Here is a 12,039-nt window from a genome sequence, read left to right as displayed (position 1 = left end):
CGCTTCGCGTCTTGTGTCGTTTGTGGTTGGCAGCTGCCTTCACGAAGGCTTATTTAGCACTAATTGGAAAGGCTGACAGTCCTGGATGTGATGTCTGCGGCTGCGAGAACACCCATCACCTATTGTGGCACTGTCCTCAATTCGGAGGACAAGGACGTTCTATGTCCAACGCACTCAGTAAATTAGATGATCGTCCTATGAGTGAAGAAACAATACTGGTACACCGTCCCCAGTGATCATCGGCTCAGAAGGCAGGGAAGGCACTTTTGCGCTTTCTGTGAACGTCTGGCTTGTGCGAATGCCTTTGAGTCTGTAGTGCTGTCCGTGCACGTCTCTCGCCACCATATCCGTCTCTCTCTATCTTTGCACATCTCTCTTTTCTTTATATTACCGTTCTCTCCTCCCTCAGCGTAGGGTAGCCAACCGGACTCTTGACTGGTTAACATCCCTGCCTTCTTCTTTATCTCTCTCTCCCGCTAAAGTTCCTCAATCTGTTCGGACGTGAAGTTCGTTGCGTTGTCAATGGAACACCGAATCTTGAAAACACTGAACGCAAGGCATCTGCAACTCACGGTTGACGAACCCACATTTACACTGGTCAGGTCGAAGAGAACTTTCACTGAGTCGGCCTGAGGAACGAGTTCGCCATTTCTATATCGGGGATGTGCTGCGGATGCGCGCGTTAGCAGTTGCAAAGCTGTGGACTTCAGTTCTTTCTTCCTGAGGAAGCAAGCTTCGGAGTTGCAGCCTGTGTTTAGCAATGCGCACGCTCCGTGGAATTCTTTTCGCAGCTGTCTGGCCAATGCATTTGAGAACATCGTAAACACAACACGGTTTCTTAGTCACATTTGGCTTGCGTGGTGTTGCAAATTTGGCAATTGGCACTATCGTGCCTTCTCGTTTGCCGGCTTGTAGCAGTGTTTGTTGTGGCAACGCTAATTCTGTTGAAAAGGCGAGGGTGTAAGAACGATCGAATGGGATATCCCTGTAAATCAGCAGGTGTTTTTAGTTGACTGTTGCCTATTATACATATGAAGCGATCTAGGAGAATGATGTTTGAAAGCAATATCTAGAACCTGCCACTAGCGATAGCTGGTGTCATTGTAGTGACCATGTTCGGTAAAGTACAGTGTAGACTGCTGCTGACAGCGGCGAAGCTGGTAGAGTCCATGCTGGGCTTGTTCCAAAGTTGCACTCACCGTGCAAAGTTGCGTCGCACTGTAACATTTTCAGGAATCTATTCTGTCGATGCTTGGCTTCTAAGTTCCACCAAGGTCTGAGACCACGTTAGATGGTAATCCATGATTTGCCCAGTGGGACAGCGGACAAAGGACGGAAAGGCACGAAGGAGACAAGTGCGTTTCCTTGTTGGAAATGAAAGCAACTAGGGAGCACGTCCTGCTGCGGCTCAGTTTGTTGACGCATTGAAGTATCGCCTCATTCTCAAACTCTGAAGGTAGCTGCAGTGCAAGCAGGGCTCATTAATGTCGCGCGTGAGCTCAACACAGGACACGAGCAGTAGAGCGCACCTCTAAAGGCAAGTGATGCGGCGAGCTTTGAAGATGATCCAAGCATCCCAATCTGATTGTCGCCAATTTAACACATCTTGGATAGAAAACGATGGTTTATTTCCAGTGAAGTACAGTGTAGACTGCTGCTGACAGCGGCGAAGCTGGCAGACTCCGTGCCGGGCTTGTTCCGAAGTTGCACTCACCGTGCAAAGTTGCGTAGCACTGTAACATTTAACTGTAACTGTAGCACGTGGTAGTTGCCGATGGACGTCAAGGCGCAGAATCTTCAAGAACGTGAGCGATGACGGCCTCACGCCGGTCAGAGGACGCTCCCAACCTTGGTCTAATATGTGGACCTGTACAGTTCGAGGGATCCAGCTCTCGGACGTCGTGCTGGTGCCCGTCGCGCCGTTCTTGTTTAGCTTAATGGCATCGCGGGTACGGGGGTTTTGCTGGTTCCGAACTCCCAACTTTCTTTAACTGGTACTTCGGGTTGCGTATTAGCGAGAGATCCAAGTATAATTAAGAGACACTTTCGACCCTTACAACAACAATAAAAAGAACGCCTTTGTAGGAATTAAGCCCCAAGGAAGACTCTGGTGCTGATACCCGTGCATGCGTCCCATTTAAAAAAATTTTTTTTTGGGGGGGGGGAACACGCTGCAGTGTGAATGCCCTATAGCTGCGCATCTGTTGATGACAGAAACACAGACGAATTTAGCCTCAACACGATGTGCGGTCCGTAGTTTTAGTTACTCCGTTCAGGTTTCAACCCTTCGCTCTCGGGCGAAATGTCAATGCACGCGACGTAGTTGTCGGCAGCGGCATTGATAGGGCAGGCAGCATCCCTGGCACCGACGCAACACTGACAAAAAAAAAAGAAGACAAACAGCGGACAAGCGACTCGCTGAGCGTGGTCTGTCACCAGGCGTCCGCGCGATTTCGCGTGCACCGCGGGTGCTGACGGAGCGTCGCGCCGTCACAGCAGCCGGGGCGGGACATCGGCGGGGCGTCATCACCAGCTCTTTTGGCTGCTCGCGCGGCGTCGTTCTTGTCTTCGCGGGGACGCGCAAATGTCACCCGCCGGCGCGCTGAATCCCCGCAGCTTGAACGCGTCAGAGGGTAGCAACACGAAGCTGGGGTCAGGGGGGGGGGGGCGGCTCTGAAAGACCAACCCCCCTCTCCCCTTACACTTTACCCCTCCACTACCGTCTATCCAAAGCGTCTCTGCTGCCTTCTCGCTTTGCTTTGCACAGCGCGCCCTTCGGCTGCAAGGGGAGGATTTCCCACACGGACTGCGCTCTCCTCTCTTCTTGATTACAGGCCGTGTCAGCATCTTCTCTACGCAGCAGCGGCGACGACTAGGAGCGCTTATTAAAGAGGCGTGCGCGCTTCTCGCGGCAGCCGATGGTGAGAGAGGGTGGGAGGGGGAGGGGGTGCTCGTTTAATTAGAGGAACCGTCAGCTGACGAGCAGTGAGCGCGAAATTAATGAATAACGGGCTTCTGTGCCGCGCGGCGCCAAGGCGCCCCGTGTCAAGGCGCTGCGATGCCGCCGCCCAGGAGGCTCGCCGCGAGCTCCGTCCACGCTCCCGGCCGGCCCTGTTTTAGCAGAGACTTGTCTCTCCCGGCGACGGTGGCGCGAGGAGGAGAACGCCGAGAGGGCTGGGTTTCGAATTCGGCGCCCAACTCTTCTCCTCGGGACGAGCGATTATGAAAGTTGCTGTCACGTGTTTTGTTCCTCTTTTTTTTTCTCTCCTTATTTTAGCCATTTTTCTTTATGCTTTTCGGCTCAGCGCGGTCACTCCAGAATAGAAGAAAGGCAAGTAGGAGCAGCTGCCTCATCAGATTTGATACTTTCCCGCTTTGTGTTATTATTCCGTTTTCCTTTCCGTTTTTTCGCGCCGTGGGACGTCTTTTTTTACGTTCGTTTCGCTTCTCTATACTTTTCATACGTTCTTGGTAAGATTTCGACGCAGTGATGCGCGTCAGGTGACCCCCAGTGTTTCTGCGCAGCCATAATTATTGAGCTTTTTAAATGGCCGTAGCTTTCAGACAACAATAGAAAATAATAATATTAATGGTGGTTCGAAGACCGAAATAGGAATGCAATTTGCCACGGATTGAATACATTCTAAATCAAGTCTTACATTCGCTAGTTCAACTAGAGAGAGAGAAATTCACTTACAGAAAGGTAGAGAGGTCGCCCTGAGCTATAACTTGATCTGGCCTGCTAATCTACACTGGGGAAAGGGGACGGGGAGAAAAAGGGCTGATGAGTGATGATGATGGTATAAGGAAGAGATGCGTATATACATATTCACAGAGTTGTAGCATCTCTAAAGCCATGCGTACAGCCCAGTGGCTTGGAGAAAAGCTATAGCGGCACTTGTTATCAGGGCTGCACTGTTTGCATTAGGCCAAGGACCTAAATGAAACTCATCTGATAGCGACCTTTTATGGCAGAGACCAGTGGCTGTCATTCTTGCGTGTGCGCGGGACACGCACAAAATATATGATCAAGTGTTTCTAGCTCCTCGTAGTATTCACAGTTTAGGCAAGTGTCAATGCCACCTATCATATGTCTGTAACGGTTGCTGAATGCGACACCAAGGCGAATCCGGTGCACCATGCTCGTTTGAATGCTTTTGAGCTTGTTAGGCATACGAAATTTCATTTCTAGGTCCCATTTGTGTACTGGCTTGTGTCGTTGATCAGGTTGGGTCCAGTGTTCAAACGTACGGTCGTCTATTACGCGACTGTGTAGGGCGTTTGTGTCTGTTCGCGAGAACGGACTGCGTACTTCAGAAGCATTATCTAAAGCAGTTTTCGCTTCAGCGTCTGCCTGTTCGTTCCCGATTAGGCAACAATGTGAGAGTATCCGCTGAAAGGTGACATTGTGGTCATTTCTAGTTGCGTGGTCGAGGCGTTCTGTAATTTCTGTAGCCATGGAATAATACGGGCCCCGTCTGAGGACACAGTCAATCGTTGGAAGAGCTGACTTGCAATCGCAAAATATCGTCCATGCGTGAGGAGGCTCCTCGGAGAGAAATCGAAGTGCCTCCCGGATAGCAACAAGTTCTCCGGCAGTTAACGTTGATCCATGGTCTACTTTAATCCGCCGAGCGATGAACATATGTGGAATGACGAAGGCTGCAGTAGAGGCATATGGTGTGACAGAGCCATCGCTAATCACATGTACAGTAAGTATCTCCGTAGTCTGCACAAATCTGCAACAGGGTTAGTTGCTTGAGGCCAATATATGTAACAGATGACTGTTTAGTAATTTCAGGGATCTGCAACTTAACGAAACGTATTCTCGGAATACAGGCGGGAGAAAATCTTGACGGTAGAACACTCTGATGAAGCGATCTAGCCCTTGAAAAGCTGGAACCTGGGTGGGTGGCAGGGAACCGATGAGAGAGGATGGTGCCTGTGTCGGGTCAACACGTGAAGGTACATTCGAAGAGGCTCGCAGAGCAAGTATACCCCTATTGGACAAGCACGAGTTTCCGCTATTGTTCCATTGGTTGACGTGCATCGTAGGAGGCATAAACATGTGCGCAATGCTTGAGCTTGAATGCTCTCCAGCGCGCGCACACAGCTAAGTCCCATGCTTGAGAGCGCGGGCGCCGGCATGCTGTACCTTATATACCCTACGAGTAGTGCTTGGTACAATTGGAGTAATGACGACTCCGAGGGACCCCATCTTGTTCCTGCAAAGACGCGAATGATGTGAACAAAACTCTTCAACTTTGACTTCAGTGCGGCAACGTGTCTTGACCAAGATAATCCCCGGTCTATGACTAAGCCACGGAATTTGTGGTGTGTAACCATAGGTATCACTGCTCTGTTAACGATTATCGCATACCTGGTCATTCGGTTTCGTGGGAATGCAATCACAGAACATTTTTCGGTTTAGTGCTGGAGGCCTTGACGCCGTATATACATAGTTGTGATTGTCACTGCACGTTGAAGCCTAGCCCGCATTTGGGGACGGGTGGCTCCAGATGCTCATATGCACATGTCCTCCGCAGATGTGCTAATCGTCACCGTGTTGGGAAGTTCAGATGCAAGGCCAATCAATGCAACATTGAAATGAGTTGGACTGAGAACTCCCCCTTGTGGAACACCTCGATGGATATTGTACTGTCCGGTGTCGCCATCACTTGTCAACATATACACCATGAGGCCACATAGGTCGCTAACAATCCAAGCATATAGCAAGCCACCAACGTCTAAATCTTCCAGTGCATCAAGGATCGCATACTGGAGTACATTGTCGTATGTAGCCTTAATGCCCAGAAAAATGGTTCTAACTAACCGACGGCGACTTCTTTCCTGTTCAACAGTGCAGAAAAAGTCGACAACACCGTCAATGGAAGAACGGCCTCTTCTAACTCCGGGCCTAAAATCAGGAAAGCAATTACTTCTCTCTAGAAACCATTTCAGCCTTGACAAGTCCATTCTTTCCATAACTTTGCTACGCAACTCGCTAAGGCGATCGATCTGTAGGATGAAAGCTCGTTAGGGCACTTCCCAGGTTTAAGCAGCGCTACAACGCGACTGCATTCCCAACTATCTGGAACATTTCCTGTCTCCCACGTCGTGTTATAAAAAGATAGAAGAAGACATCGTGATTCCATGCCAACATGGAAGAGTGCAGCGTACGTGATTCCCTCTGGTCCTGGAGCTGATGAGCCTCGAGAAACCGAAACTGCAGCTTCAAGCTCTTGCATCGTAAACGGCCCTTCGAGTCCCTCATCAGATAACGGGGGCGCGATGGTGACAAGGGATGAAGTCACTGCATTAGATGCGTCCAGAATGAGTTTACAGCAGTCCTCAGCTAGCTCCAATTCAGTCCGGCGTTGATGTAGAGCCACCGCACGAAATGGATATCTTTGTTGTGGAGTTGCTCGGAGACTTCGTATGACACACCAGATCTTAGATAGAGGCTGTCGTGGATCTAAGGATCCACAGAATGTTTTCCAACGCTGTCTGTCAAGCTTGTCCAGATGTAGAACGTGTCATTGATCTCGGTGACTGTGCGAAAGATCTGACGGTGACTTTGTTCTTCTGTATCGCCGTTCCGCGTGGTGACGGATTGCACGGAGGGCCTCATATTGTATGTCGACTGATCATCTATGCCTCGATACGCTAACTTCCCCGGTTTCGTCCCTCAGGGTGGAGGCAATGACGTCCTCTATTTCGGATGGAGATGTCATACTCTGACAGGCGGTGTCGACAGACGTCTTAAAGAAAATACAGTCTGTTTGACGAATGTAAGGTGAGGCTGAACGGCAAAACCAGTTAAAGTGAACGTAAGTTGGGAGGTTGTCACTACCATGAGTCTCTAGATCTGTCGACCAGCATGCTGAAGACAGAAGACTCCTTGATACAAACGTTAGGTCAAGACAACTGCTGTAGGACGTGCAACGAATAATGTAGGAGACCCGTCATTGAGCATATTTGGCCCCTGACTACAGATGAAGTCGGCCAAATGTTTGCCACGAGAATTCAGCAAAGTGCTACCCCACAGGGGATGGTGTGTGCTAAAGTCCCCAATCACAATATGAGGACCTTGCGTTGCTTGCAACAGAGACATCAGGTGCGAGCAATCGATTCTCGTTCTTGGGTGGATGTATCCTACAATCACTGTAAACATGCGCCCTCTGTGTTTTATGGTAAGTGGTAGTGGTATGCTCCGTGGTATGGTCAGTGGTATGGTCAGTGGTTGGTATGGTCAGTGGTATGCGATGGCACGTCATGTCTGAAATACACCAGATCGTGACGTATACAAAGTAACACTTTGCTTGAGGTTTGGTCGTTACGACACCATATCTGGACATATCCAGAAATACGGAAATAAGAATCCATATTAGGTTCACAGATAGCGATAACTGGAAATTGGTACTTAAATACCTGCTGTCGAAAATCCGACAAACGACTACGTAGACCCCAAACATTCCATTGCATAACAAGCGATTGAGGCACTCGTCCTTCAAACATCATCGCCATACTTGCTTAGCGCAGAACCACTAGAAGTTCAAGTAGCTGCACCCCACTTCAAGTAGCTGCGCGGCAGCTTTGGCAGCCGGGGTATTCAGGCCGGCAGCGATCCTGCGCATGGAGCCTATGAGATTTTTCAACATACTTGTGACGTCAACATCATCCATCTTTTCAATCTCTTCAGTGCATGCAGGAGTGCTGCATAAGGGCGTTTCTGCAGGCCTTAATGGTAACGAGGGCCACTGTTTCTTCGATGTGTTTGGGGCCGATAATGATAGCCTTGTACTTTTGTAGAATACAAAGGCTTTGAGGCACGTGCTTCTTCATTCCACAGACGAGGAGGGGGTGGAAGCTCCACTTCAGCTGTCGATCCTTCTATGCGAGGAGGGCTGCGGCCCCATTGATGTCGGTGTCGTGAACGGCGTCGGCGGTGGCGGATAGACCTTGCCGCTTCCCTGTGTGTGGAGTTATCTCTAATCATATTATTCAGAATACCCACTTCATTCCTCATCTTTGGCCACTCTTTTGACGTTGCGTCGTGGGCACAAGAACAATTTGGACACTTCGCAGCAACGATGCAATATCTGTCTGCGTGAGGTCCAGCACATCGTTTGCATGTTACTTCAACCTTGCAAACTGCACTGATATGCCCAAGTTTCCTACCCTTGTGACATTCTAAAAGCCTCGCCACATAAGACGTACCGAATGCCTGACATATCAAACCTTGACGTCTGCTAGTAAAGTTTCCGAATGGAACACTAATTTCACACATCGGGATCGTCCAAAACGGTGAAAGCTGGTACAGGAGTCAACGATGACATTAGTTTCGCCAGTTTAGTGTCTGTAATATCAATGTCCACGTCGTAGATGACGCCTGTCGTCGCTTCTTTGCCATATGTGGGAAATGCTCGAACAGAGATGCTTCCCAACTGAGTTACGTTTTTCAGTGTTTCCAATATTGTCGTAGTATTGACTTCTACCGAGAGGATATTCTTTCGAGCGTTTATACGCATTTCTTCTACTTGAACATGGGAAGTTTTTTCGCAATATATCCGACAGGCTCTGCCTATTCAGTGAGTGGAGGCTGCCTGTTGCCGTTGTTGGCACGTATGCAATAGTGTATGATTGCTTGCCACTTCCCTTTTTCGCCGCCTGACGACTGGTCCGCGATGTTCTTCGTATCTTTCCCTTCAGACGTCGGCTTGACACCAAGGTAAAATCGCAGTTCGAGTCCATATCATTAGCAGAGGAGCCATCAGATGACTCAAGTCAGGACCATGCTGGGGTCGAAGCTCACACCGGCGGCATAACGAATTTGCCGTTCAGGACCCAATTGCTGGGCGGGGTTTGGGTCCCCCATTGGAGGGGACGACGTCCCCCAGTTTTCTTGTCACTAATTGCATAGATCGTAGGAAATAAAACAGAATAAAATAAAATTGTTCAACTAAATTATTTAAAATGTTACCGTTACTCTAGTGTACTGTGCATATAGATGTTATAAATGATGCTTAAGACGGAAAAAAGCGCCGAAGAAAAAAGAAAGGTGGAAGAAATAAATACTTGTTGACAGCACTTTTAGATTTGTACGAAAGCTAGTTACGAATACAAGTCATATACACGTATACTATATTGTGCTGGTTTATTTATATATGGCATGCCTTTTGTTTTATTTATAATGTTTTAAAAACGGCCGAACAAGTAGTTTCCTAAAAAGATGGCCCACTGCGGTAGAATAAATTGAAATGAAGTATGCGTATAAAAATTGTGCAGCGGCTTATTTCAGCTAACCCTGGATATGCAAAGCGAAAGCTTGGTTTAGCCTGGTTAAGTCTTGGTTTCCCTTGCTTAACCTTTGATTTAGCTGTAATTGTTATACTTAGGTATACAATCATCGTTATGCCAGGTATGAAGGCTGTGCCTAGGTCCGTGACTAGACACGGCCGTTGGGGCTGTTGCAGATAAGTCCAAAGCCTGCCTTTTGTGTACGGTTGTGGTTCCGCTTCCGGCGTTTTGCGAGCCGAACGGCTCGCTCTCCTTCAGTCTCGAACGCTAGCTTCGCGCGCTTGGCGTCCTGGACCTTCTCCAGTGAAGCAGCTCGCCGGTCTATACCAGCGGGGTGGTCAGCCGCCGCTCGCCGAACACGGCTCAAAGCCTCCCCACAGCAGACGGTCCGGCCTCGCTCTCATCCATGGCCAAGCTCTCACTGACTAAGTGAGGGCGGCGCTTCTCTTGGTCAGGCACGCGGCGAGTCACGTGGACAGGCGGTGACCCAGCTGCGGAAAGCACATGCTCCAAGCCAGCGGCGGAGGTGGAGCTCGGCGCGGCGAGTCACGTGATGCGTTGCCAAGGCTAAGGCGCAGCTGCGGTCAAATAAAGGTCGAATTGCTAGCGACGGCGAAACTCTGCTCGTCGCTTTAAAAATTGTGGTTATTTCAGAAGTTGCGATGGATGCCTATCTCTTCAACACAAATGCAACAGTTACATGGGACTGTGGAAATGGAAATAATTCAAAGTACTTATTTGAAGCGTTAATTCTCAATAATATGATTGAACATTATAAATTACTGCTGATCTGCGTAGAAATCTGAGAGAGCAATGATGAACCTACCTATAGACAGGCAGTTCATTGATAAAAGAAAAAAAAATGGATGGCGGCTTAACGCCTACGAAGGCGAACCAGAAAGTCTTTGCCCCTAGTTTATTTAAGCCAGATTACGGCTGTAAATGCGAAGCCAACACAGCCATTCCCAGCGATGGACCTTTCTCGGACCCAACCGGCCTTATCTGCCGGTAGCTCCGCGGCACGGTGATGTTGACAGTTGTTGAAGATAGCGGTTGTGTTTCACAAGTCCACAGCGTACGAGCAACCAAGTGTGATTCGTTTTCTATGGAGCAAGGTATGAACGCCCGTCGAAATGCACAGAAATATGTAGCCCATGTATTGGGAATGGTGTCTCGCTGTGAGATGTGTTAGATGGTGCAGTTATGAGTTCGCAAAAGGCTGTGAAAACTTGCATCACAGTGAGCGTTCGGGGAAGCCGCCTGCGTCGCTGACTGACAACAGTGTTTCCCGCGCAGATGCAATGGTAAAAGCAGATCGACGTGCGCCCCACAAGGACATTTCCCGGGAGCTTGGAATTTCGTATGGGAGTGTTTACGACATCGTTCACGAGTCCTTAGGGCACCGGAAGGCTTCAAGTCGGTGGGTGTCTAAGCGGTTCGTTGACATGATGAAAGGCAAGCGAATGATTGCTTCACTGAATTACCTGCAATGGTATGCGTAAGAGGGTGAAAGTTTCCTGGACCGCATTGTTACTGGCGATGAAATATGGATACTGCATTTCACGCTGGAAACAAACAAGCAGAGCATGGGGCGGAAATATCCGGGTTCGCCTGTGACAAAAAAAATTCGTTTAGTTCCATCTGATGGGAATGTGATGTTAATGGACTTCTGGGATCGCCGAGGAGCGCTCCTGCTGGATTTCATGCCACAAGGCGCAACCATCAATGCCGACTGTTATTGTTCCACAATGTGACGTCTGCTGACTGCCATCAGGGGAAAACGCCGAGGGATTTTTGATGTGGACAACACGGTTATCCTCCACGACAATGCAGGGCCACATGTGGCAATCATAACCACCGACAGGTCCCGTTATTTCACCGGGAGAGTTTGGACCCCATACCATACAGTCCGGACCTCGCCCCTATAGTGGTTGCCACGCTTGCTGTCCGCTGAAGAAATTCCTGGCAGGACAGATATTCATGCGCAACGATGAAGCCAGGACAGCAGTCCCACGGTGGTTCCACAGTCAGCAAGACGAATTCTACCACAAAGGCTTCTCTAGTTTAGTGCTGCGATGGGCCATATGTCTGAACCGATATGGGAACTATGTAGAAATATAGTGCAAGGTACGTAGAATAGTGCGCATATTTGTAATTACCTGTATGTACCTTATTTCGGCTAATAAATAACAGGGCCAAGGACTTCTGATTCGCTCTCGTAGTTGACGTCAATGAAAGACCAAGTCTTCATGATCAAGTTACGGTTGAGAGTAAGATGCATGAATCATATAATTTATTGTGCGGGGTGCGCTGTAGAGAAAACATGTGCTTTATTTGAACTAGCGAATAAATTGCCTTCCAAATTTTTGTTGTCAGTTATTTAATTACTTATTGAAAATACAATAAATACCCGAAGAATTGGCATTTGGTAAGGGTAGCTTCAAAATGTTTCATGGTATAGCGAGCATACCGTTGTAGAAATCATAAGAACACTCTGTTAACAATTACATCGAATGATGACGTGTACAGAACATCAAAACTCCTCAGAGCAAAAAAGAAAAAAAATGTAGAGGAAAAGCAAAGCAAACAAGAAGTTAATTAAAGTAAGAAATGCGTGTGTTTACCAGCTGCGGTATATCACAGGCCGTATGTTTCGCTGCAGGGCACGAGGTCTCGGGATCAAACGCTGGCCGCGGTGGCCGCATTTCGATGGAGGCGAAATTCAAAAACGTCGGTGGT

The sequence above is a fragment of the Dermacentor albipictus genome, chromosome 4, assembly GCF_038994185.2.
Source record: "Dermacentor albipictus isolate Rhodes 1998 colony chromosome 4, USDA_Dalb.pri_finalv2, whole genome shotgun sequence".
NCBI lineage: Eukaryota > Metazoa > Arthropoda > Arachnida > Ixodida > Ixodidae > Dermacentor > Dermacentor albipictus.
Note: the sequence above shows the minus strand (reverse complement) of the source record.